Raw genomic sequence first — 27,610 nt, forward strand, 5'->3', positions numbered from 1 at the left:
GCTTTGACTTTTTTTTTTTTTTAAAAAAAAACATGTTTTAATTTGACCCCAGAATGAAACTAGCATTGACTGCAATTTGGTTTCCAAGGCATGTTGTGGCTACATTAAAATCCATACTTGGACCGCATCTGCACTGCAGAATTAATGCAGTTTGACACTGCTTTAACTGCCGTGGCTCAATGCTATGGAAGTCTGGGATTTGCAGCTTTGTGAGGCATGTAGCCGCCTCTGTCAGAGAGCACTGAAGCCACAACAAACTACAAATCCCAGGATTCCACAGCATTGAGTCACAGCAGTTAAAGTGGTGTCAAACTGGACTATTTCTGCAGTGTGGCAGCAGCCTTAGAGTACAAGTGTGCTATCAGTATACAGGATTAGGGAAATCATCTGGATTTGGGATGGAACGTTATGTCATTTCAAAGCTGAGTTAGTCCATGTTTTGGTTGTCTCTGTCTTAGAGCTCAGGAGTACAGGCTTTGGGTTAGAGAAGTTTGTTGAGAAATAGGCATAATTTGTAATGTATTGACGCCGAAATTGTAGAGGCTAATGAGTGGTACGGAAACGACATGAATCCATTTCCCCCATTCTTGGCTTGGCAACATTTAGAGCCGCTGCATATAATTCATTAATCCATTAGACTGTCCAATTATAAAATCATTTAATTGTGTCAAAATGTGCCCTGATTAATTGGGCAACATATTTGTTTTAAAAAAAAGCCCCACTCAATTCATTTAAATAGAGCTACTTGTAAAATTGCAGCTCCCCTTCTCATTCACATAAAACAATGCTGCTTTTTAAGATGCTGCCTGCTATGAATGATCCGGACATCATTTTAAAACAAAGGGCTAAAATAAAATATTTGCGTGATCCATTAGTACCAACCCATTAAACCAATGAAAACTTTTAAGTCAAAATGTATGTGCATTTCTGTTGCTTCGGTGGTTTGGTGTAATAGTTAGATATGGCCAAAGAATGGATGGGTCTTTCATTAGGACTAATGTTCAGAGATGTAACTCTGTTTGTCAGGAATATCAGTATACAAAGGGATCAGTCCTATGGGAAGAGGCGGGATATAAATAAAAACTTATTATTATTATTATTATTATCATCTTGTAGCACCTTTGAGACTAATTGAGAGAAAGACATTGTAGCATAAGCTTTCATAGGAGACTATCACACAGGGGAAAAATCAGGGGATTAAAAAAGGCATTTTTCCAGGAAAGTTGCACAATTGCAGGAAAGATTTTCATACACATCGCAATCTAAGAAGACTTATCCCAGGAATACTCCAGCAACAAACCGTTCATGGGGAAATCTCTCTTAGATTGCGCCGCTGTCTGAAAGTCTTCGCTGTGATCACGTGACTTTCCTGGGAAAATGCCTTTTTAATCCCCGGATGTTCCCCGTGTGATAGTCTCCATAGGCTTTGGCTGCCCCTGCACTGCAGACTTAATCCAGTTTTACACTGTTTTAACTGCCATATCTCAGTACTATGGGATTTTGGGAACTGTAGCTTGTTCTGGCACCAGAACGCTCTGACACAGAAGGCTCAATGTCTCACAAAACTAGAGTTCCCGGAATGCCATAGCGTTGGGCCATGGCAGCCAAACTGGATTACAGCGCGCCCTCGGTTTACGCGGGGGATCCATTCCGCCCCCCCCGCCTAAGCCAAATTCCGTGCATGCTCAAGCCCCATTGGAATGAATGGGGCTCATGCATGTGGTGGCGCGGTGGTGTGGCAGCGCACGTGCGCCACAGGTGCACGCCCCATTCATTCCAATGGAACGCGCCACACCTTGCACCCCGTGTGCTCCTGCGCGGCTCTATGCAGGTTTGAGCGTATGCTCAAATCCGTGTATAGCGTGCCTGCATATGACGCGGGTCACTGTATTTCTACAGTGCAGATGTAGCCTTGGTCTCCTTCCTCAGGTGCATGAACCAAACTGGTTCCCAGGAAGAACCTCTAAAATCGGATTGTATGACCAGCCATTGAAATGCAAAACTTGTGGGTATGATGCCAAGGTGACAGTTTCCGTTTTAACTATGGTTGTTGAGGGACAAAGGCAGGAGGAAAGATGTTACCTATGGCCAGTTGGGAGTGGATGATCATATGAATGGTAGAGGCCAGTTTGTCACATCTCCTTTCTGGTTCCCAGCTGCCATGCTCCACCAAAACTCCCTCTTCCATGCTCCACCAGAACAGCAAAATGCAGGCCTATGACTGACATGTTCATTTTTTTCCTCCTGTTTGGTTTGTAGCACCCTGCCTGATGAAGAAGCCAGTGAAACCTCGAAAACTTGCAACATGTGTATTGTGCATTTTGGTTGGCCAATAAAGGTATCGCTGTTTGGTGGATTTTTGTTTGGATCCCTCCACCATCGATATGGACATCCACCCATCCTGGTTTTAGGCAGCATCTTTCCTCCTACTTTTCGTGCCTCAATGACCAGAGTTAAAACTAAAAATGTCACCTCACCATCATACTCACAAGTTTTTCATTTTTGTGGCTATTCATACAGTCGGATTATAAAGATCCGTCCTGGGCACCAGTTCACTCCATGCATCTGAAGAAGAAGACTAAGGGGCTATACAGACCACCCCTAAGAGGCAGCCTGCAGCCACTCCTTTTAGAGCCAGATTGGGGCCATGGCAACCGCACACCCTGGTCCCGATCTTGCCTTTCCATGGCGCAAAAAGGAGCAGCAAAAAAGGAGCTTTTCCGTACTTCTTTGGCATTGAGTCATGTAGATGCAGCGTCAGAGGAGTGCCATGACGCTGTGTGCCGTGTGGTGCGGTGCATGGTGTCATACCAGCCTGGAAGTGGAGCCAGGGCATGCATTGTGTAGACGCCATTCTCCGACTCTGCCCCCAGGCTGGCCAATGATGACAGTCTGTACAACCCTCCAGTCGGTGAAAGGTTATGGGATAAGGTCTTTCGCTCAGTTAGTCTCAAAGATGCTACAAGATCCCTTTGCATTAGGACTAATGTGTTTAATTCTATGTAAATTTAGTTAGTGAGTCAACCAAGTAAAACTGATACGATTTATCGGCTTGGATTTCTTTGTTCAGCCATCCTAGCAGCAGGCTCTCATCAGGGTGATGAAAATAACTCTAAATATTGTTGTGCCTTTCATGGGAACAGCAGGGTATCAAGGTTTCTGTTTTGTTTGCAATATGTATTTCATATATCTGTTTCCAGTTCCGTCGTTTTATGAAATGGGTAAATTTTTGAAGACTGAAAAATGCCTTCTTAGCGGGTTTGTGTTTTTGAGTTTATTTTTCGTTTGGTTTGTGGAATCAAGCATTTGGTTTTCAAATGTTAAGGTCTGCGGAGTATTAAAACTACTGATAGATTTACAGAGCATTTTCATCAAAATCATTATGTGGGTTTTGACTATGAGTCGATTTTGCTGTGTCTCTGCATTCAATGCATTTTTTTTCCTTTTGAAAAAAGCAGCCTTGCACCATAGCTACATGTATATGTATTACTTCTGGAAACTGGGTCATCTTTGGTATGTCACATTTTCACTACACACAGAGCAGTGTCTCTTGCATCATTTGATTTTTGGTGCCAATGTGCGCAGAAATGAATCAAGCTGATCGAACTACACATAGGACTACACTGCAAATCGGCTGTGTATAAAGATATATGCCATCACAACCTATGTTTCCTTTCACTTCTTCAGCGTCATTCATCATGTGCTATGTAGGGCATGGAGTGACTACTGGGATCACATAGGCTGCATCTGCATTGCAGAAATAATACAGTTTGACATCACTTTAACTGCCATGGCTCAATGCTACAGAATTTTGGGAACTGTAGTTTGTTGTGGCACCAGAGCAGAGCTATTGATGGTTGTGTCATAATAATAATAATAACAATAATTTTCTTACTCACCTCTTGTCAAGGCTCCAGGTAGGGCACAACACAGATTAAAGTACAATATATGAAACCATTTAAACACATAGGTTAAAATATTTAAACACAAGATTAAAATCCAAATCAGCCAGACATAAAATTAAAAATATGCCAATTTTCAATTCAGAGTTTAAAATTGACTGGGTAGGCCTGCCAGGTCTTTAATACCATTTGAAATTTGGGCAACATGTTTAGCTGTCAAATCTCTCACAGCAGATCATTCCACAGTCTAGAGGTGGCCAATGGAAAGGTCCTCTGGGAGACATTTGCCAGCCTAGTCCTGGCTGATGTCCCTCAGATAACCCAAGTTTATGAGGCACATTGTACAAGAGGAGGCGATCTCATAGGTAACCTGGACCCAAAGCATGTAGGGCTTGAAAGGTAACCAACACTTTGTACTAAACCCTGGTGGCGCAGTAGTTAAATGCCAATACTGCAGCCACAAGGTTGTGAGTTTGATCCTAGAGCTCCAGGGTCGACTCAGCCTTCCATCCTTTCATAGGTCGGTAAATTGAGTCCCCAGCTTGTTGGGAGGATTGGCTTACAATTTTTAAACCATTTAGATAGTGCTGCGTTCACTGATAGGTGGTATAGAAATGTAAATGCTATTACTATGGTGAGGTTGAAGGCTTTAACGGCCGGCGTCCATAGTTTTTTGTGAGTTTTTCGGGCTATGTGGCCATGTTCTAGAACAGTGGTTCTCAACCTTCCTAATGTCGTGATCCACAGGTTGAGAACCACTGCACTAGAGTAATATAGATTATGGCGCCAACCCTGGGTCTTCTTAGGCAACCAAAGGGGTCGCAATCCACAGGTTGAGAACCACTGTTTTAGAAGAACATGGCCACATAGCTATTGCTATTGGTATGAAGTGAGAAAGACTGGTAAGGGACAGTTAGTGATCTGGATCTGAGTCAAGAATTATGAGTTCCCCTTGTTTCTTACTTCAAAAATGGATTCCCATCTGTATCACTTTTGCTTCCAGTAAAGAAGGCAGCATGGTAGAGTAAGAGGAGTAGGAATGGCTCCGGTGTTCAGTAGGGTTTGCAATGTCTGGGCCAAGTAGTGTGAGCATGACTCCATCTGGTGCTCCCCAGGGACCTGGTCTGGATTCTTGGTAACCTTTTGGGATGTTCAGCAGACATTTGGGCAATGATCATGAGTACCTTGCAGTATTTCTAGATTATATTTATGGGGTTAGGGAGGAGGATTGCCAACCTCAACTTTTTAAATGCTTTCCAGTGTGTTATGTGTGATGTGACACTGTATTCTTCTTCAGAACGTTCTCTTCTAACTCTGGTTGATGATGTTCCTCTTGGGAGATCACTCAGCTTTCATTATTTTTAGCGCCATCGCTCCCAAGGGGCTGAGATCTCATATTTTCTGGGTAACAATTTTGAAATAATAATAATAATAAAGGCCTAGTAGAATAGCTGTAATAATGCGGCTGTACGTCACGAATGTAAAGGGAAGCAACATAGCTTTCAGTCTGGGCCCTTTTGGGAATGCTTTAAGCTCTGTCTGTGAGTGTGCCTCAGCGTGTGCAAGTGCGCACATGTTGTGTGTGGGTCCTGCAAAGCCGCATCATTAAAACAAAGCTGTGGACAAATCAGTCACTGAAAGCCAACAACTTGTGGTTCCGTAACAGGATTTATTAATGACAGCGCAAGGAAATAGTAGAGAAAATGGTATCGAATCTTTCTCCCCTAGAACGGTGGCATTTTATGAATGTTAAAAAGCAACAAAAGAATTTCTTATCAACTCAGATCCTTCTAGGATCTGCTTTTCCCCATGGTTATAGCGGCGCTCAGATTTCCACCTTCTTTTTGATACTCTGTCATCACCGTCATCTTTTCCTCCCTGTTACTTCTGACATCTGCCACCAATTTTCCTCTTCCCCTCTCCGTTCCTTCTACTCTCTCATTCCACTCCTACATTCAGGCTTCCTTCTTTCCCTAACATGTCATGCCTAGCCAAGTGCAAGACCTTATTCTGATCATCTTCTGGTTCATTTTCAACTGACCTGGGAAGACAAGGCTTGGATTGACTGGAGTTTAAAGGGTTGCAGCTGCTGCTGATGGTGACTAGAGTTTAGCACCAGAGTTTAAGAGCCATTTCCAGATGCTATTGTGCTTCCAACCTGCCCCTTTCCTTTTTTGCTCTAAAGTCACTGCACTGGGCCACATTAAATCTTAGGGTGCATCTACACTGTAGAAAGAATACAGTTTGACTTCACTTTCAGTACTGTTGCTCCATCCCATGAAATCTTGGGGTTTGTCCTTTGACAAAGTCTTAAGCCTTCTCCGCCAAGAGGGCTGCAGGCCTCACCAAATTGCAAATCCTGGGATTCTGTAGGATGGAACCATGGAAGTTAAAAGTGGGGTCAGACTGCATTCTTTCTACAGTGCAGATGCACCCTTGGATAAGAAGTATTTATTTTTGCTGGTATTTGGATTACACATTGTCTTGCTGGGAATTATTAATAGTCATTGGAAGTGTTTATTGATTAGCCCTTAGGCCATTTCAAAATAATACAAAATAACACTAAAACAAGTAAAACATACTATGAAATCCTATAGAAATTCTATAGCAATTAGAAAAGAGCTAAAATGTATTAATAGGTTTTTAAAAAATCTTAATGTATATTTATTAATATTGTTGTGGCTACTGAAAGTAAGTGAATCATTTTTAAATGTTGCATTTTATTATATATAAGCACTTTCCCCCCTCAGTCCTTACCATCTCTGTTTTAAAAGGAATGAGCAGAACGTATGAGCAGTTCAGGGTTGTTGTTTTATCGTTAAATAAGATATGCAGCTGCCCTGTGATCGAGTGTCTGGTCGCACGGCTGATTACATGGCTTGTTGAATCATAGAATCCTACAGTTGGAAGAGACCCCAAAGGCCATCCAGTCCAACCCCATTCTGCCATGCAGGAACTCTCAATCAAAGCATCCTCGACAGATGGCCATCCACCACTCTTTGAGGGAGTGTGTGTTCCACTGCCAAACAGCTCTTACTGTCAAAAAGTTCCTCTTAATGTTGAGATGGAATCTCTTTTCCTGTTGCTTGCATCCATTGTTCTAGTCTCTGGAGCAGCAGAAAACAAGCTTGCTCCATCCTAAATGTGACACCCCTTCAAATAGAGGGCTATCATATCACCCCTTAACCATCTCTTCTCCAGGCTAAACATACCCAGTTCCCTAAGTCTCTCCACATTGGTTTCCAGACCATTCACCATTTTAGTCGCCCTCCTTTGGACATGCTTCAGCTTCTCAACCTCCTTTTTGAATTGTGGTGCCCAGAACTGGACACAATATTCCAGGTGAGGCCTGACCAAAACAGAATAAAGTGGTACTATTACCTCCCTTGATCTAGACCATATACTTCTATTGATGCAGCCTAAAATTGCATTGGCTTTTTTAGCTGCCGCATCACACTGTTGAATGGGTTTGCAGTGGGGTGGGACGAGGGTCGTGATTGGTGGTCACTTTCAATGCATCTGCACACTTACGTGCATGCATTTGTGGTGAACCAGAACAGTAATGATTGCGCAGCTCAACTTGTACCTGTGCATGCCCCATTTTGGTGGGTGCGTCCTTGCAGATGAAGAGGGGCAGTGTGGTCAGCCTGTTGTGGGATCCAGCGGTGTAGTCAGCAGGTTCTCCCTGCAAACTGGGAAACTCTGTAGGCAACCTGGCTTTTCCTCTCCATCTGATCAGCTCCAGAGTAGACAACATGGATCTAGGATGACAAATTAAAAATTTGGATGACAGTCTCGAGATTCTTCCAGCCGTCATGGGTAGTGGCAATGTTGGCTAGCAAATTCTGAAGCTGTACTCAATGGGGTTTTTTTGGGGGGGGGGGTTGTAACTTTGGTCTCACCTCACATGAGGCCACTTTCTCTGTTTCTCTACTTGATATTTAGTATAATGTTCTTCCTTGGTCACTAATGTGCCTCCTTCTTTGTAATCATCTTATTTACAGTGAGGATGAAGGGCCCTCTTGCCAAAGCCCAGTGTTTTTGTGTCGCTCTCGCAAGGAATCAATCTCCTGCACTCAATAGGAGGCCAGAAATAGAAATAGCATAGAGAGTTTGGAACAGCTGTGGGCTTCTTTTTTTCTTCTGCAAAGATGTAGTTTCTTTTAACTGAGGCATTTCTTTGGATGGGAATAATGAAGCCTTGACTAGCGGGAGGTTCTTTTTGTCTTCCATTGTTTTCCTGCATCATCACTGGAGGCAAATTTTCACATAAACGGACTGCAAGCTGTGTCTTGACACACCTGTAATGTGTTTGGGTTCAACGGTGACTTTTATTTAGTTCTTGCATTTTGTTGCAAATATAATAATAAGACCTTCTTCATTTGACAGCAGTATCCAATAGTGCCAAAAAAAAAATGTCTCTTGACAATGTTTGAAAGGAAGATTGTGAGAGGTTCAGAACAGTTCTTGAATACGGACGGCTTCATCATCTCAACTTGAAGTACCACCAGCATTTTTGCGGCCATAGCAAATATGGGTGCCACGCTGACCTCCAAGAATAAATCCTTGTCCATCAGATCTTACCAAGGCTTGTGCATCAAGGCCTGCTTCTCAATGTGAGCTTTCTGTCTCAGGAATCTCCATTTGTACCAGTATCTACTTGAACAGTAAATCAATCTCTCAGGCTCTGCTCCATGACAGCAAAAGAGCATGTGGGCATGAAGGGTAAGGCCTTTTCTGTGGTGGTGTTCAGAATCAGTTTCATCTCTGTTCATCTTTCATTGGGTCATTGAGATGTATCTGGTTTAGTGGAAGTTTCAGGTCCCATTGGGCAAACTGTGGCCCTCAGTCTAATTTCAAAACTCCTCTACTAGCCATCAGTTCAGACCACATGGATTCGACTGCTGATAGTTTAAATACCCGCCTCACGGTTAATCTTTTTTATTTATTAATTTAAAGTATTTCCATGTCACCTCCCAGCCCACAAGGGCCCCCAAGGCGATGAACAAGCAAAAACCAACTGAAAGAACAGAAGGATAAAAAACATTATACAGACATAGTTTTTGTGGGTTTTTTGGGCTATGTGGCCATGTTCTAGAAGAGTTTGTTCCTGGCATTATGCCAGCGCCTGTGGCTGGCATCTTCAGAGAAGATTACTCCATTTTACAGACACATTAACATGCTCTTTAAAAACTCCAAAAATCAGTCTAAAAACCATCCTAGAATCCAGTTTTGAAACATTTAAGGCAGCAGTTTCAAACATTGAGTGCCATGCAGAATGGCACTATTTGGGCTGCATGGTGGAACCTTAAAAGAGATGGGGCCAGCCTAACTTTCTTGCTCAGCCATGGAAACCCACTGGGTGACTTTGGGTGAGTCACACTCTCTCAGACCAAGCACACCCCATGATAGGTTCCCTTTAGGGTCACCATAAGTTGCAAATGGCTTGAAGGCACAAAACAACTATAGCAAGGTAGAAAGCCGTAGGAAAAGGCAATTATGCCTTCGAAGGTAGAAGGCGGTAGGAAAAGAGGGAGACCACATTCCAGATGGATAGACTCAATAAAAGAAGTCACGGCTGCCCTGAGTCTCTCCAAGACCTGATCAGGACTTGGAGGTCTCACAAGCACAAGGTTGCCATAAGCTGAAGTTGACTTGATGGCAGTCAACAACCACCAACAACAAACTCAATATTGCCTATGTTGACTGCAGAAGAATCTCCCCAGACCTATGTGGAAATGCCACCTCCCAGTTTTGGCATGGAAGGGGCTTTGGGAAAGGTAGCCCTGGTTGGTAGCCCTCTTTCCATGAGCCTCTCCTCCACCCCAAAGCTCCCTATCTGCTTGCAGAGGGACCCTATAAGAGAAGTGGATGGGGTTATTCCATTGCTTCTCTCTTATCATTGCTTTCAGGTTCAGATAAAAAAGGTGAACAGCATAAAATATAAAATGGCATAAAATGTTGTTTGAAAACATTGAAATTCTGGACCATGCCAACAACTATCAGGTCAGAATGCACAGGGAATCCACTGAAATTCACAAGCACCTGGACAACTTCAACAGGAAAGAAGAAACCCTTAAAGTTAGGAAAGTTTGGCTACCAGTCCTGAAAAACACTAAAATCAAGACCCAGCAAATGCAAAGGATAACCACCCAGGGTCAGGGGTTTTCCCAGCAAAGAGTGGATCTCCAATTAAACGGGCGCAAATCCTCTTTTCATATCAGGCCTTGCCATTCAACAACAGAACAACACAGAGATTAACATGGAAATCACTCCTCCCAACCCAGGGTCACATAGTATATATATACCCCACTTACTTCCATGCCAGCATTCTCTGAAGATGCCAGCCACAGATGCCAGTGCAATGCCAGAAACAAACCCTTCCAGAACATGGCCACATGCCCAAAAAACCCACAAAAAAGTATGGATGCCGTCCATGAAAGCCTTCAACTTCACAAAGTGAAGAGAAAGAGGAGCACTTGGCACTCACCTAATCGGCCTATCTCTGATCAAGCGCTGATGTCAGGGATTGCATCTGGCACCTTCTATTTGCAAAGCAGTGATCTGTACCCCTTTTGATATATACCAGGGTGGGCAACCTCCAGCATTCACCCTGATCTCAAAGGCCCTCTGCTTGCAACCATTTTAGACGTCTGGTAAAGGCAATGTGTCCTTCACCTGGCTGCCTGCTAGGTAAGGAAGAATATGAAGAGAGAAGGTAGCACTGGAAAGAGACACAAAGCAAATATTTCAAGGAGAGAGAAAGAGAAAGAGAGAGGGAGGGAGGGAGAGGGCGAGAAGTTGTCCTTGCTTACCAATGGCTTTGCCTCACCCACCATTGATGTGTGGTCCCTTACGGATTATCTCAGACGGATTATGGCCCTTGGCAGAACAAATGTTGCCTACCTTTGAAATATACAGACATACGGGCAGCCCTCTATATCTAGGGATTCTGCATCCACGGATTCAACCACTTCAAAATATTTGAAGAAGAAAAAAGCCAAATGCAAACCTTAATTTGGCCATTTTATATAAGGGATACCATTTTACTGTGCCACTGTGTATAATGGGACTTGAGCATCCACAGATTTTGGGGTCCGTGGGTGTGGGGTCCTGGAAGCAAACCCCAGGAGATACCAAGGTCCCACTGTAATAACAAGGCATCTTCTTGCAAAAAGCTTACCGAGCGAGAGCATAGCGGTGGTGTATTGGAAATCCTTTCTCCTCATCCCAGCCCCCACTCCCATTAATGCTTAAGAACATAATGTAAGTTTATGCGTCTTTCTCTGATGCTCCCATTTCCTCTAGGAACACAAATGAATGAAACAAGACAGACAGAATTGGAAGTATTCAAATACAGTGGCTTTTTTATTGTCTGTTTATGAAAAAAGACCAAAAATGGTGCTGATGTTTTTCTTTATTCCTCTGCTGAGTTTTAAGCCATTTTACTTCATCTATTTCCTCATTTCTTAAATTGCACCCCGGGGAGCACTAGCTTAGGGTATTGGAAAGGAGAGAGATGTTGCAAAGGCATCCCTTCCTTGGAATCAGTTTCTCAACGTAACCTCATGATTCCCCAAGCAGGAGTGGAGGGTTTGGATGGCAAAGCAAGCAGTTTGCGGCGGCGGGAGGTTCATTGTTCTCCTCGCAGATTACTTCTTTCTCCCACTCCAGAGCAATGCTTTGAAATCCCACCGGGTGTTAACTCAGCAGAGCTTTGACGCTTGAATATGAAAACCGTCAGGTGTGTTGGGAATTGAATATTTAAGCCAAGCAGAAAATGAGAACTGCGCAGGAAAGAAATGGTTTTGGTTCATGCAACTGTTATCTTACATCAGCCTTCCATCACATCATCTACATCGCATGTTGGTGCAAACATTTGGAAAGGTTTTGTACTTTAGACGTTCATGCTGGATGTATAGGACTACAACTCGTCATCATCTCCAGCCAACAAGACCACTGCAAAAAGATATACACTCATCCCTCCACATTTGCAGATTTGTTTCATGGATTTGATTAATATGTTCTCTCTAGGAATATCTCGGTCCTCCAGCGCAACTCTATGGTTAACTTTAAAAGTTGCACTGAAAGACCTAGAGATTCCTAGAGAGAATATTCTACTAGGTCTTTGTAGTTCCTCCAGGACAGTCCTATGGTCAGTGTCTGTCGGACGTTGACCACAGAGTTGCCCTGGAGGACCTAGAGATTCCTAGAGAGGTGTTCTCTCAGGTAAAAACATGGTGTTTTTGTTATTTGCTGTTTTTCCATATTCACAGAGGTCTTGTAAATGTTTATATATTCAAACAAACAAGCTTCATTTATATACGGCTTCATACCGCCTAAGCAGTGTCTAAGCGGTTTACAACTGTAAGCTAATTTGCCCCCAACAATCTGGGTACTCATTTTAGCGACCTCCTCAGAAGGATGCAAGCCTGAGTCAAGCTTGAGCCCTTTTGCTGGTCTTGAACTCGCAACCAATAAACTCACTTCTTCTGTGCTGAACTGAAGTTATCAGCTAAGGTGGTGGTATGTATTTGTGTTTGATATGGAAGCCTAAAAATGGGGTGGAGGGCAATAGTGGTGTAATAATAATAATAATAATAATAATAATAATAATAATAATATATTTATATCCCGCCCCTTTGAGGTCAATCGGGGCGGATAACAACAATAAAATACAATGCATTATACATCAAAATTCCCTCCCCCCATCTATCTCTCTCTAATAGAGTTAGATGATAGGACTAATCGGGTAGATTAAAAAAATTCAGACTGCAGAATAGTGGAGCTTTCATTTCTGATTGATGATAAAGGGAATCAAATGACTTAATTTCGCCTACTGCCAGCATCCTTTTTCGAAGCATATTAGGGAGCACAGATTTCCTGCTTTGTGTAACAGATTTGCCTTGGTGAGCACAGCACTGGTTCCCCTCACATATCATAAAAACACAACAACAAAACAGAAATGAGGTCAAAATGCATTTATTCACCATGTTGGAAACCATTGTTTCATACAACAAAAACGTAGGCTCCGTTATTGAACCGAGAAATGGAATAGGACAGGTCCATTAGGGAACTTCTCCCATGGGAGCAGTAGTCACAAAAATTCAAAATGACCTGAATAGACTAGAAAGCTGGGCCACAGCTAACAAAATGACATTCAACACGGACAAATGTAAGGTACTGCACTTAGGGCGGAAAAATAAAATGCACAGATATAGAATGGGGGACACCTGGCTGAATGAAATTACGTGTGAAAGGGATCTGGGAATCCAAGCAGACTACAAATTGAACATGAGTCAACAGTGTGATGCAGCAGCTAAAAAGGCCAATGTGAAATTAGGCTGCATTAATAGAAGTATAGTGTCTAGATCAAGGGAAGTAATAATTACAGTGCTATAGAAATAAAGTTTAATAATAATAATAATAATAATAATAATAGTGCCATGCTATTCTGCCCTGGTCAGGCCCCACCTGTAATATTGTGTCCAGTTCATGGCACCACAATTCAAAATGGATGTAGAGAAACTGGAGTGTGTTCAAAGGAGGGAGACTAAAATGACGAAGGGCCTGGAAACCATGCCCTATGAGGAAAGACTTAGGGAGCTGGGGATGTTTAGCCTGGAGAAGAGAAGGTTAAGAAGTGATATGATAGCCCTGTTTAAATATTTGAAGGGATGTCATATTGACAGGAAAAGAGATTCCACCTCAACATTAGGAAGAACTTCCTGACAGTAATGAAGTTACTGTGGTGGACTCTCCTTCTTTGGAGGTCTTTAAACAGAGGCTGGATGGCCATCTGTTGAGGATACTTTGATTGAGAGTTCCTGCATGGAAGAATAGGGTTGGACTGGATGGCCCTTGTGGCCTGTTCCAACTCTTTGATTCTATAATTCTATGCCATGGAGTGGGGCATTGAGGAGTGCTTGTCAGAGCATCTTAGGGCTTTATCACACAATAGGGTTGTTGCACGATTGCACTGGCTTGGTTCTGTATTTGATCTTTCCTTATCACAGAACATTGCAACTCTTCCTTTGTTGCACTGCATTTCCATCATTATTGGATTATATGTTTTCATTGACAGGGAAAATCCTGCTAATGGCTCCAATCTCTCTGCTGTTCAGATATTGCTTCTGGTGTGATCGTTTCATTTGGCTGCAGTTCTGATATTCTGGTAGTACTGTGGTGTGAGTGCACATGATGCTCTTCTTCACCTAGGGTGAAGTCACTCCACTTCCAGTGTCTGGACAAAGAGGACATCATGGTGCACAGGAACAATGTTGCTTTTACTCCATTCCCTGATATTTAAAAAATGTTTTGCCATAATTGGGCAATTGTGCTGCCATGGCAGTTTGCCAGTATATTGCAATTGTGCAATTACAGCAATATATATATATATATTTAAAATACCGAGGAACTGAGTAAATGTGAACCAATGAATGGCTAGGTGCACAACACAACCATGTGAATGAGGTGGGCAAATTAAGAGCTGCATTGAATATGTGTGTTATTTCAGTTGGAGGAGCAAAATGACAGCCGTGAGAAACATCAAACGGCACAATTTTAATTTTTTCTGTGCTTGTTTCTGTTTTGTTTATTGTATATCGTTATGCATTTTGACTCTGTGCACATTGTTTGTTTTACTGTTTGGTTTTGGTCTTTAGTGGGAATAATAAAATATTAAATGGGTAAAAAGAAATGGTGCAGTTGTGCAATGACAGCAAATAAAACCCCAGTGTGCATGTACTAAGTACGTAGGGCAGACACGGGGAGGAAGGCAGGGTCAGCAAGGCAGTTTGCGGGATTGCGGGAATGTGCGTCACCAAATCAGCACTGTAGCACTATTGTGAAAGAGATTGTTTCCATACCGGTATGGTATGTTTCCATTTGCTTAAACACTATGATTACTATGAGACAACAGGCTGGTGTGATAAAACCCTTAGTGTGGGCTGTCTTGGCATTTGTATAAAGGCAAATTTCTCTCCATAATCCCACTATGACCGGATCCTTTGTAGGCCTCCTTGGCACCTTCTGTCACCAGTTAGGACATTCCTTCTTCTGGATGCTGTTCATGTTTGTTAGTCCACTTTATTCATTTGCTTATGGAATATTTATAAATGCTCATATGTCAAGATTTTGAAGCGGCAATCAGAAAACCGACAATATAAAAGAGTTGCGAAAATTCAAATACGAGATTCAAATTATTTTATTTTTTGAAAAAGATGGTTGAGGCTGAACTGCACCAGGGAAGCTTGTACAAATATCTGCCCAAAAATAAGAAATGTTGAAACAAGTCTCGTTGCAGAGGGAAGAGTATTCCCCCATAATGGGCACCAGCCGCTATTCAATTTATGTGCATACCTTCTTTCCTGTTTTTTAATAGTGGAATATTCTCGTAGGACTAGTTATGCCGGAGTATGTGCAAGAACGTGAATCTTTGCTGGCGTCTACAAATGTGCGTGTAGCCACTTGGAGTTGGAGATGAAGTGTGGCGGTGGAAGGACTTTAGCCTTGAGGCAATTTCTGTGGGGAACTGCAACTAGACACTTGCTTTTTTTTTTTTTTTTCCCCCAAAAGCAACATCTGGATAGGAATTTGAAAGGCATAGGGGCTCCGTACATGTGTGTATGTGGATGTTTGTATATGTGCCTGTGCATATTAAATGTAAGATGAGTATCTCTGCAATACACAGGACATTCTTTTACCTTTTTTCTTAGGAGTAAGAGATTTCCCAACATGGACCTGCAGCAAAATGTTGCAATGCGGAATGTTTCTGCTCAGGGTGCTGTGGTCTCCACCTTTCTGATTTTCAGTTCTTTCCCACCCGTGCTCACTCTTATAGGCTGTTCTTTCTCCTCCTCATACTTCAGTAAGAACCAGTATGACATAGTGGTTTGAATACAGTATTAGGACTCTGGGAGAGCAAGGTTCGAATCCCCGCACAGCCACAAAAACCCACTGGGTGGCCTTGGCAACTCATGCTGTCCCAGCCTTAGAAGAAGGCAGTCATCATGGCAAGCTTCCAATGAATAAATCTTTCCAAGAGACCCCTAACACCTAACATTATGGTCACCATAAGTCAAGTCAAGGTACAAAACAACAACACCCTTTAATCCCACCCTTTGCTTTGTACTTATGCAAAGGTTGACACTCTCCCAAACCTATGGATAAGAATCCATACTCACCCCTGAGTTTTGGGGAAAGGAAGAATGACGTTATGAACGTACGAAATACAAACAGGGCCAGTGGCTCTTCTTGCCCACTGTTGTCTATTCTGACTGGCAATTGCTGTTCAGAAATCTGTTGTGTGCCTCCCAGTTGTTTTCAACATGATAACCTAAGGCAAAGCTGTCATGGGGTTTCCTTGCCAAGCGTTCTTCCAAAGGGTTTTGCCTTGACCCTCCTCTGGGTCTGAGAGCGTGTGACATGCTGAAGATCACCCAGTGGGTCTCCATGGCTCATTCAATGCCACTGGGAGTCCCCAAGCCATTCCCCATCCGTTCCATGGCAGCCTATTTTGAAGGATGATTTTGAACTGTTCTTCAGTATCAGCTGCCAGGAATGGCTGGGGAATGGCTTGGGGACTCCCGGCGGCATTGGTGGCATTCCCCCGTGCAGTAACACATGTCCCCCCCCCGGTTCTATTCCATTCCATTCCCATTCTTCCAAGTGCCATGCCATAAGCTTAACACTGTTGACTCATGTTCAACCTGTGGTCTACTAGGACTCCTAGATCCCTTTCACATTTAATCTTGTTAAGCCAGGTTTCCCCCTAAGTGCAATACCTTACATTTCTCCCTGTTGAAATTCATTTTGCTAGCTTTGGCTCAGCTTTCTAATCTATTCAGGTCTTCTTGAATTTTGATCTTATCCTCTGAGGTATTAGCTACTCCTCCTAATTTGGTGTCACCTGCAAATTTGATAAGCATGCCCTACATTCTTTCATCCAAGTCGCTGATAAAGATGTTGAATAGCACTGGGCCCAGGAAAGAGCCCTGTGGGACCCCACTGGTCACTTCTCTCCAGGATGAAAAGGAGCCATTGTTGAGCACCCTTTGGGTACGGCTGGTCAGTTACAAATCCATGTAACAGTTACCTTGTCAAGCCCACATTTCACTAGCTTGTTTGCAAGAATGTCATGGGGACCCTTGCTGAAATCGAGATATGCTGTATCCACAGCATTCCCTTTGTCTACCAAGCTGGTAATTTTTATCAAAAATAGTAATTTCTAGATTTGTGCCTATACATATACATTAGCTCAAGCACATTGCATGCACATATATCTTTTTCTGCCCTCTTTTTGGTGATACAGTAAATGATACCTCTGAAAAAAGGACCTCCTAGCCTACCCTTATGTGAATGGTGCTTAGAATCAAGACAACACAAGCAATTCAACACTGTTCTGGCTGTTGAATAGACAGAGGCCTGTACCATTTTGCCCAGTGGAAGCAATTACTTGTGTTTGCTTCTTGCTAGCATATTACATTTTTGAAACTTAGACATGTCTTGAAGATGGCTCGGAATGGTAAATTAGCTTAACCTGATGCCTCTGTGATTGAGTTGACCTACTGGGGCTTATAGATCAAAACAATTGATATTTGGGCTGTTTAAAGTTCAAATACATCTGCACTCCAGGCTCCATGGGCCACTTCTCGGCTGCAGAATTCTGCACGAGTGGCAAATAACAGCTTTGCAGCGCATTTGCCAGGATTGAATAATCCCAACAGTTTGGCAGAGTAATTTGGTTGGTTGCCCAAGAGAGAGCGAGAGCGAGAAAGTTTGAAAGAAAATATTAAGATAATGAGTGTAGTAAAACAAAAAGAAGACGAAGCTTCCCAAGGTCACAAGTGTTTAGCTAGATGGGCAGAAGCAACCTCACAGGGATAACAAATTAATACAGAAAAAGAAAACCGTATAACACATTTAACAATCCATTTTTATGTCAATAATTTCTACAAGGCTTGTAGCTGCAATATCTTAGGTGATGCCGTGGTTGAGAGTAGAAGGTTTAGCATTGCTGGATGTTGAGAAGGCAGATTTTCTGGGGATGTCCATATTGGTGAGTGCATGCTGTTAATGCAAGTTGCATCTGCACTGCAGAATTGATGCTGTTTGACACTGCTTTAACTGCCATAGCTCTCTCCTAAGGAACCCTGGGATTTGTAGTTTGTTGTGACACCAGAGCTCTCAGACAGAGAAGGCTAAATAACTCGCGAGACTACAGATCCCAGGCTTCCCTAGCATTGAGCTGTGGCAGTTAAAGCAGTGCATTGCTGCATTAATTCTGCAGTGGAGGTCAAGCCACAGTGTTGCAAATTGTGTCTTTGACGGCATGAGCAATGGCAGAACATGTAATGTCAAATTTTAGTTATTGTAATTTGGACCACGTGATGTATATATATTTAATTGCAATCTATTTTTTAAAAAAATATTTTTGCTGTTGCCGCAGAAGTCCTGGTGGGACATTTTGGTTGGGTATGGCTCTCTGCAGACTAGGGGTTCTAATAAGGTTTCTAATAAGTAGCCACAAACCATTGGTATAAGGGTACCATTTAGAACATTGTTTATTTAGTGCAGGGTTGGGCAACCATAGTGAGTCTGAGTACTACATCTGCCCTGTCCCTCCATCTCCATGGGCTAGTATAATCTGCTCAGATGGAAAGAAGTGAAAAGGGCAAGAACAAGTTGCATCCTCTCAAAGCATTTTATGGAGTGCGATTGTCTCATCTGGAGAGCTCTGCAGGCTCAATTCACCATTTTTGTTGCATTTTTCATTTGGTGACAGGAGAGGGGCTCTCTTGGAAGTGCACACTAGGCCTTAGTAGGCCACATGTAGCCTCTAGGGTAGACCATTCCCACCCCATTTTAACACCATCAGGAGGTTGGATTTCCCTTTCTTCCTAGCTGGCAGAAATGTTCTTAGCTGTAAAATAGTAGTTGTTGTCACAATATTTATCGGGGGGAGAATAGCAAGATACTGGTTGCACATTTACTGTATATACTTGACTATACGTCGATCTCATGTATAAGTCGAGGGTGAGTTTTGGGGCCAAAATTATGGATTTTGCTATGGCCCATGGATAAGTCGAGGGTAAAATTTCGGGGCATATAGCAAAGGAGCTAAAGGATGAAGCAAAGAAAAACAATGTCAAAGAACTTCCAAAATCCCAGCAGACATAACTCTGTGCTTACTCTTAAGACTGGATGGATGAGAGAGTAAAGCGGGGTCGGTGCTTCATATATTATACTCTTGCTTTTCACCAGGAGATGGTTCCTTCTTTAAAATAAGAGTTAAGATACAGTACTTACACTGACCCATGGATAAGTCAACTCAGGTTTTTGGGGTCAATTTTTCAACCTAAATTTTTAGACTTAGACATGAGTATATACAGTAAGCTATATGTGTGTTCAAATGGATTTTAAAAAAAAATATTCTGCTGTGCTACCATTATATAACATAGTATATGTTTGACTATGAGTTGATCTCATGTATAACTTGAGGGCAAGTTTTGTGGCCAAAATGATGGCTTTTTGACAGGACCCGTGAATAACTCAAGGGTAAAATTTAGGGGGAGGTAACAAAGGATATAATGGACGAAGCAAAGGAAAACGATGCCAAAAAGACCTGCAAAAATCCAGCAAGCATACCTGTTTGTGCTCACTCTTGGATGGATGAGGAGGAAATTATGATAAATTGAGGCTGTGCAATATGTGACCAGGCACAGACAGGGGTAAGAAAATGCACACATATCAAAAAAAGGATACAAAGAATATGGCAACTATAGGCCTTAACAGAGAAGCTAAAATAAAGCTGCTTCAAGTCACTTTGGAGGTATGCTGTTAAAATGATGCATGTGTCCTAAGAGTCTGGAAACCGTGCCAAAGCCACGTTCCAGTCCTAAGGACTAGAGTGCAGCTTTGGCACAGCTTCTGGCTTCTTAAGATGTGTGTGTTATTTAACCTCATACCTCCTAAGTGACCCGAAGCAGATTTATTTTGGCCTGTCTGTTCAGGCCCCACATTAGCACTGATCATAGCCTTTGACTTTAAAGTGATAACTTGGCCTGATCTTAACCCAGAAAAGCTGACAAACACACACACAAATGTGAAGTCGAAAGATTTCATGGCTGGCATCCATAGTGTTTTGTGGGGTTTTTTGGGCTGTGAGGCCGTGTTCTAGAAGAGTTTGTTTCTGACGTTTCACCAGCATCTGTGGCTGAAGATGCCAGCCACAGATGCTGACAAAACATCACAAGCAAACTCTTCTAGAACATGGCCACATAGCCCGAAAAAACCACAAAAAATTACAGACAAGTGTCTTAGAAAAATCCTTCAAATCCCCATTCCTCTTGGTGCTCTGTTGAGGAGAAGCGCCAAAGTACTGCCACTGCCGTCATGTTCCTCTACCCAGGCAATAGGAAAAGGCCAGACGTGGCACAATAGCGGATGGAATTGAGGGGGGGGGGGTCAATGCGTCTTTTAGGTGCTCCCAGGACAGACCTAAGACCTTGCTTTTTGCCATTCTGCTCTGAGAAGAGGATGGCTCCTTCTTTGAGTTAAAGTACAGTACAGTGGACCCTTGTTATCCGCTGGGTTTTGGTTCCAGGATCCCCTGTGGATAACGAAATCCGTGGATGCTCAAGTCCCATTAAATATAATGGCAGAGCAAAATGGTGTCCTTTATATAAAATGGAAAATCAAGGTTTGCTATTTGGGATTTATACAGTAATTGTTTTGAATGTTTTCAGTCCGTGGATGCTTGAATCCATGGATGAAAAGTCCGTGGAAAAGGAGGGATGACCGTACTTACATTGACCCAGTCAAGTAAGTCAACCCAGGTTTTTTGTTCAATTTTTCTTGTCTAAAATTTCTAGATTTACAGTATACATGAGAATATTTACAGTAGATAAATTCTTTTGTTGATATATATATATATATATATATATATATATATATATATAATCAACTCTACAGAGAGAGCAAGAGATACACCCTGCATAAATTTCCACGTATCTCCAGAGATATGCCAATAAAATTCCTGCAGAAGTGCTGAAGGGGGGGGGGAGGATGTTACCATGGTCCCCATCTATATATCTCCCTATCAACATCGGTATGAGTCATATTCATCCATATGTAAGGATTAGAGGAATCAAATAATGTGTTTTATTATAGAGATATAAAAAGTAAGCATGTGTGCAGCAATTAGATGGGTTCTGGCAGGTTTTATTTAATTATATAGAGAGGATTGGGACCAAGAGAGAGGGACTGAAATACTGTGAAAGTGCTTTGTTGCAGTGGGGAGGAAAGACTAATATTAATATTAATATTAAGGAGGAAATCAGAGAGAGAAGTAAGACACGCACCACCAAGGGGTCCAGTTTGGCTGGGGAGCAAAGGCTAGTTACTTATTGTCTGTCAGTAAAAGTGAAGTGCCTGGCGCACAGATTCCCTAAGATAGAAGGCCATCTTGGAGATGGTAAATAGTCACATGTTGCCACAGAGTATCACAGAATGATAGAATCATAGAATCATAGAGTTGGAAGAGACCGCAAGGGCCATCCAGTCCAACCCCCTGCCATGCAGGAAATCCAAATCAAAGCATCCCTGACAGATGGCCATCCAGCCTCTGTTTGAAGACCTCCAGGGAAGGACTATGAAAAGACTATGACCAAAGCTTCAGTTTCAGAATGCAAATTCACAGCCCTTGGTTGACATCTGAGTCTTGATACTGGACTGTCATCCTTTCATATCTGAAGGCTTGAGAAATCGATCAGCAAATTGGAGTGGCTTGAATAACTCAGACCTGCAACATTGAGGATCACAAAACCTTTTTAAGAAATGTATGCTGGTTTTTTTGGTATGTGGTGTTCTAAATCCCACAATGTCCTTAGATGTGTTCTGTCACATATAGTATTTTTTTTTTTTTTGGCAACTTGCTTTGATGTTTCTGTGTGGTAATATGCGACTGAATGAAACAATCCCGCAAAGAATTAAATTTAAATGTATTATTACGGCACACGGCCAGCACAAAATAATAAAAAGTTTACAAAAATTACATTGCATCCGTTGGAAACAACATATTCTAGCATATTGTATGAATACATGCAAAGAATTATCCTGCAAAGAGTACGACAGGGTTTTAAATTTTCTAATAGACTTTCAAAACACTGGCTAGGAGAAAGGAGAGGGGAAAATAATTTGAAAGAGATAAAGAGAAGGGTAATGCAAGAGAGAGAGGATATAGAGAAAGTGAGAAGGTGAGAGGGAGTAGAAAAGAGTGAAAAAAGAAGGAGATGTTGGTAAAGAAGGTTTAATGAGAGTGGGGAGGAAAAGAGTAAAAGAACAGAAGGGATATGGAAGAATGGAAGGAAGAATGGAATGGAACAGAAGGGATATGAAAGAATGGTAAAAGAGAGGTAGTAAGGAAAAAAATGGGAGACAAAGCAAAAGGAAGATTCAGAAAACAAGAAGGCTTAAGATGAGAATATGGCTGAAAGGGAATGTTAGAAGCTAAGAATAAAGGAGGGAGAAAGAAAAGAAAAAAGTTATTAAAAGGGAACAAAGAAAGAAAGTTTTTACTGCAGAGTCAAAGTTATTATAAATGAAAGAATAAACAAAGTCAAGCAAAAGAAACAAGGGTACAAGAGAGGAAGCAATGGCTGTATGAATAAATATAGAAAAGGAAGAGATCAAGCCATGAAAGGTTGTAGGGAAAGAAAGAAAGAAAGAAAGAAAGAAAGAAAGAAAGAAATGGATGAATTGAAAGGAGGCAAGAAGCCAAGAATGGAAAACTCACAAGGAGAAGAAGAAGAAACGAAGGAGACAGTGAGAAAGGAGATGGACTATGCGATGTAATCGAGCATAATATGTAAGAATGGAAAGATTGGTGGAAAACTTTGTAGAATAAAGATAATACTGTATATATTAAAAAGCATCAGTTGGATTTCCCTACATTTTGACACAGAATTCAACCATTGGTTGAACTGGTCTAGTCGAGTTGGGACAAACCTGCAGGAGGCCAGCCAATGGATATGGGGACACTGTCGCAAAAACGGAGTAAAACAACAGCAGTGTCGTACATGATGCATATGTGCAAGAAGTGTGTGTGTGTGTGCGCGCACACACACACACACACGCAAATATATGGAACTGATCCCTCTACTCAGGCTGACCCTAAAACTCCAGTCCCTAGGAATCCTTCCATTCACCTTGCCCTTCTTCCCTCAATTTTCCCCTTTCCTAGATTTGGTTTCAGTGCAGACACATTTGTGTGTTAGCTTTGTGTTTTTCATGGTAAGCATGAGCACCCCTTGATTCAGGGCGAAAGGAGATAGTCGGAGGCTGCTGCCACACTGCAGATTTAATGCAGTTTGACACCATCTTAACTCCCACGGCTCCGTCCTGTGGAATCCTGGGATTTGTAGGTTGTCGTTGCACCAGAGCTCTCTGACAGAGAAAGCTCAATAGCTCAGCAAACTACAAATCCCAGGATTCCATAGGATGGAGCCATGGCAGTTAAAGCAGTGTCAAACAGCATGATTTCTGCAGTGCAGGCGGAGCATCTATCCTGCATATAATGACATCTGCAAATCTGGGTAAATTCTAATCTGGAATAATCCCAAATGAAGTTCTTATGCGTCATAATTAATGTTCGTTAATTTAAACCGTTCGGCATGTTTGAAGCCTGCTCAAGGTGACTGGAAGTCATATAGAGACACTGACTATTAATCCTCTATGAATTTGTCTAATACCTATTTGAAACTGTCTAAATTGGTAGCAGATTCAGTATCACATCTCGGGATAACAAATCCCATGCTTTGACAACATTCTATGTGAATATAGTTTTTATTTATCATAGAATCATCTTCCACTGTTCATCTTTTTTGCATGACCTTGTTTCGTGACAGAGAGATAAATATTGTTTATTACAGTCATAGGCCAGTAAAAGTTGCTCCAGAGACATCTAAATATAAGTTACAGTTACAACACACAAAAACTAAAATATACAAATATATAATAATAATAAATTTCATTTAAATATTTATACATTTTATTATATACCGCCTTTCCAAAAGATCAAGGCGGTTTACAAAATTACAAACGTAGATCCATAAAATACAGTAAAATACAATACAGTAATACAATAATAATAATAAAATACACACATAAAATACAATACAGCTCTAATACAATACAATGCAATACAAATACACCCCTTTACATATATAACAAAATATCTAAATATAACAATGATAACTTATAAAATAAATGTAATGGCATAGATAAGAATTATCAGAGAAACGGTATAGATAAGAATGACCAGAGAAGCAATGTTTCTGAGTGATAAAGCTGTACAGGGATTACAGCTATAGATTGCATTTATCCTCTATCCAGAAACATCTGTGTATAAATTACAAATAATTACAAATAGACATAAAACACAACTATAAAGGTATCCAATGGCCTATTAAAACTAGTCAGAGCTGCAAAGATTTTTTAAGTGTTAAAAGTTTCACAGGGATTACAGCTACTGTATATGTATTACATTTCTCCTCTAGCCAGCATTGTTCGTCTAACTCTTATTGCTGCAGCACAAAATTTGGCGACCTTAAATGTTAGATCAGGGTTAGTGTCTGGTATCGGGGTTAGTATTGTGAGTGTATTGTCCTGAGAGTTTCACAACAGAGCATCTCACAAACCGATGAGCGAGGGGATAAAACTTTTCCCTATCCACTTTCTTCATGCTGTTTATTCCGTATATACTCGACTATAAGTCGGCCTCATGTCTAAGTCGAGGGCACGTTTTGCAGCCAAAATTATGGATTTTGATATGACCCTTGGATAAGTTAAGGGTAAATAGGGGTGTGTAACAAAAGATCTAAAGGATGAAGCAAAGGAAAACAATGTCAAAGAACGTACAAAATTCCAGCAGACATAACTATTTGTGCTCACTTTAAAGGTTGGATGGATAAGAAAGTAGAGGGGATCAGTGCTTCCAGGACAGATTATAGGCCTGTTACAGACTGCCAAAATAAAGCTGCTTCGGGTCTCTTTGGAGGTATGCTGTTTAAATGATGCATGCATCCTAAAAATCTGAAAGCTGCACCAAAGCTGCACTCCAATACTTAGGAATGGAGTGTGGCTTTGGCACGACCTACGGACTCTTAGGACCCATGCATCATTTAAACAGCATACCTCCAAAGAGACCCCAAGCAGCTTTATTTTGGCAGTCTGTAACAGGCCATACTTTTACCTTTCACCAGGGGATGGTTCCTTCTTTTAAATCAGCATTAAGATACAGTACTTACATTGACTCATGGATAAGTCGAGTCAGGTTTTTTGGGTCAATTTTTGGACCTAAATTTCTCGACTTATATGTGAGTATATACAGTAATTCTAGGCATGCATCATGTCCCATCCTCAACTATTTTCCCCTAAACTAAAGAGCCCCAAAAGCTGTAACTTTTCCTTTGAGGGCAAATACTCTGCTCCCACTTTGGTTGCCTCCTTTGCAGCAACAATATCTTTCTGGTTATTGGCCAGAACTGTACCAAATAGTGCAGTCATTTGGGACCTGGTTTTTAAAACAGCGTTTGGATTGGTTTTTAACAAATGTTTTGAGCTGTTTTTTTCCTGTTCCACTATACCACAGGCATCAGAAGCAATGAACAAATATTTTAAATAAATAAATCATAAATAATCATGCATGTACAGTTGCGCCGTCGTTTTGTTTAAAGGCATGATGATATTGACCGTTTTTAGTTTGGATTCCTTTTCTGCATTTTGACTCCAAAATGTTGAAACCATCTCGCTGCGTAGCCTGGTAGAGTTTCTTTTAAGGCTCTAATCGATAAAGCTATATAGGCTTTGCATTATGCAGTGTTTTTCCATCCTTGCCTTGCTTCACTTTGCTGTTACGCCTGTTTGAACAGTTGCATGAAAAGCTGTGTGTTTGGGTTTTCTTTAAGATTGTCAGGAAGTGCCTGAGGTGATATACAGAATTAGACGACGGAAAAGATCTCCTGGACGTGAAGGAAGAGATGAACCTTATGGAACGACTCCAAGGTTTAATTTGAAATATTGGAAGCAGAGACAGTCCCTTAATATCTCCTGTGTGTTTGCTCCTCTGGTAGAGATGCAGCTAGTTCCAAATGCATGCAGAGTCATCTGGTTTTCTTTACTCAACCTGCCTCTTGGCTTTACTCATGCATCTTCTGCTTCCGCTTCCTCTGCTTAGTCATGGATTTGCATACAGTGGTACCCCGGGATACGAATTGATCGCGTTACGAAATTTCCGGGTTACGAAAAAGTTAGATTGGAAAAAACTGTTCCGGGTAACGAAAGATTTTTCGGGTTACGAAATTCATTTCGGCGCGAAATTTAAATGCGAAGCGCGGCTAGCGGCTTTCCAGCGCTAACGGAAAGCCTTTTCGGGTTGCGAAATGTATCGGGTTACGAACGGCGCCGCGGAACGAATTAATTTCGTAACCCGAGGTAGCACTGTACTCTGCTTCTGTATTCCTATTTCTCAGGTAGATGACAACATTTTGTTGTGTTAACTGCCTTGGAATCGATCTTGACCAGTAGTTCCCAACCTATGGGTTGGGACCCCTTTGGGGGTCGAACAGCCCTTTCACAGGAGGGGGGGGGGTCTTAGGAACTGAGACACCGCTCCTCTATGGTTGGGGGTCACAACAACATGAGGAACTGTATTAAAGTGTTGCGGCATTAGGAAGGTTGAGAACCACTGATCTTGATTCATGGCGACCCTGTGGATGGGACATCTCCAAGAATCCCTATCCTCCACAACAAAATAATAACATAGATAGATAGAGGGAGGGAGGGAGGACCCTTGTTATACACTGGGGTTTGGTTCCAAGATCCCCCGTGGATAACAAAATCAGTGGATGCTCAAGTCCCATTAAATATAATGACAAAGCAAAATGGTGTCCCTTATAAAAGATGGAAAATCAAGGTTTGATATTTGAAATTTATACTTTTTTTGAACATTTTCAAACCGTGGATGCTTGAATCCGTGTATAAAAAAATCTGTGTATAAGAAGGGCCCACTGTATATATAACAGGCATAAAATCATTAAAATCTCTGCATCAGTAAAACTACACAGGGTGGCTCAAGAGTACCTATATATACTCGACTATAAGTTGACCTCATGTATAAGCCGAAGGCAAATTTTGAGACCAAAATTATGGCTTTAGCTACGACTCGTGGATAAGTCGAGGGTAAAATTTAGGGGCACATAGCAAGGGGTCTAAAGGATGAAGCAAAGTAAAACGATATCAAAGAACTTACAAAAGTCCAACAGACATAACTCTGTGCTTACTCTTAAGGCTGGATGGATGAGAGACTACAGGGGTTCGGTGCTTCACATGTTATACTCTTACTTTTGGTGCATAGATGGGATTTCCAATATTAAAAACATAAAACTATTACAAATATTGGAATTAAAATTGATTCATCAGTTGAAATCTGAATCCCCGGTGGGTTTAAATGAAAATGTGAATTTGTTAGTTTGAGGTTTTTTTATGTTTTTCTATACCCTATCTTTTCCCTGAGATCTTCTGTTTTTGAGTTTTGGCAGAATGGTTCCCACTACTGGTTTGGCTGGCCATATAAGAGACTCTGTATATAGGAGAAGAATTCCATTAAAGTGTGGGTGCATGGATGGGATATCTAATACTGAGAACAT

The 27,610-nt window shown here is 41.7% G+C and overlaps 1 protein-coding gene across 9 annotated transcripts in view; it reads left to right on the forward strand.

Moving 5' to 3' along the window:
* The window catches only part of ARVCF (ARVCF delta catenin family member), a 602,431-nt gene that overhangs the window by 160,786 nt on the left and 414,035 nt on the right, over positions 1 to 27,610 (forward strand). The gene's annotated exons all lie outside the window — the stretch shown is intronic.

The sequence above is a fragment of the Sceloporus occidentalis genome, unplaced genomic scaffold (assembly GCF_023333645.1).
Source record: "Sceloporus occidentalis isolate IW3139 unplaced genomic scaffold, rSceOcc1.0.p SCAF_41, whole genome shotgun sequence".
Taxonomy (NCBI): Eukaryota; Metazoa; Chordata; class Lepidosauria; order Squamata; family Phrynosomatidae; genus Sceloporus; species Sceloporus occidentalis.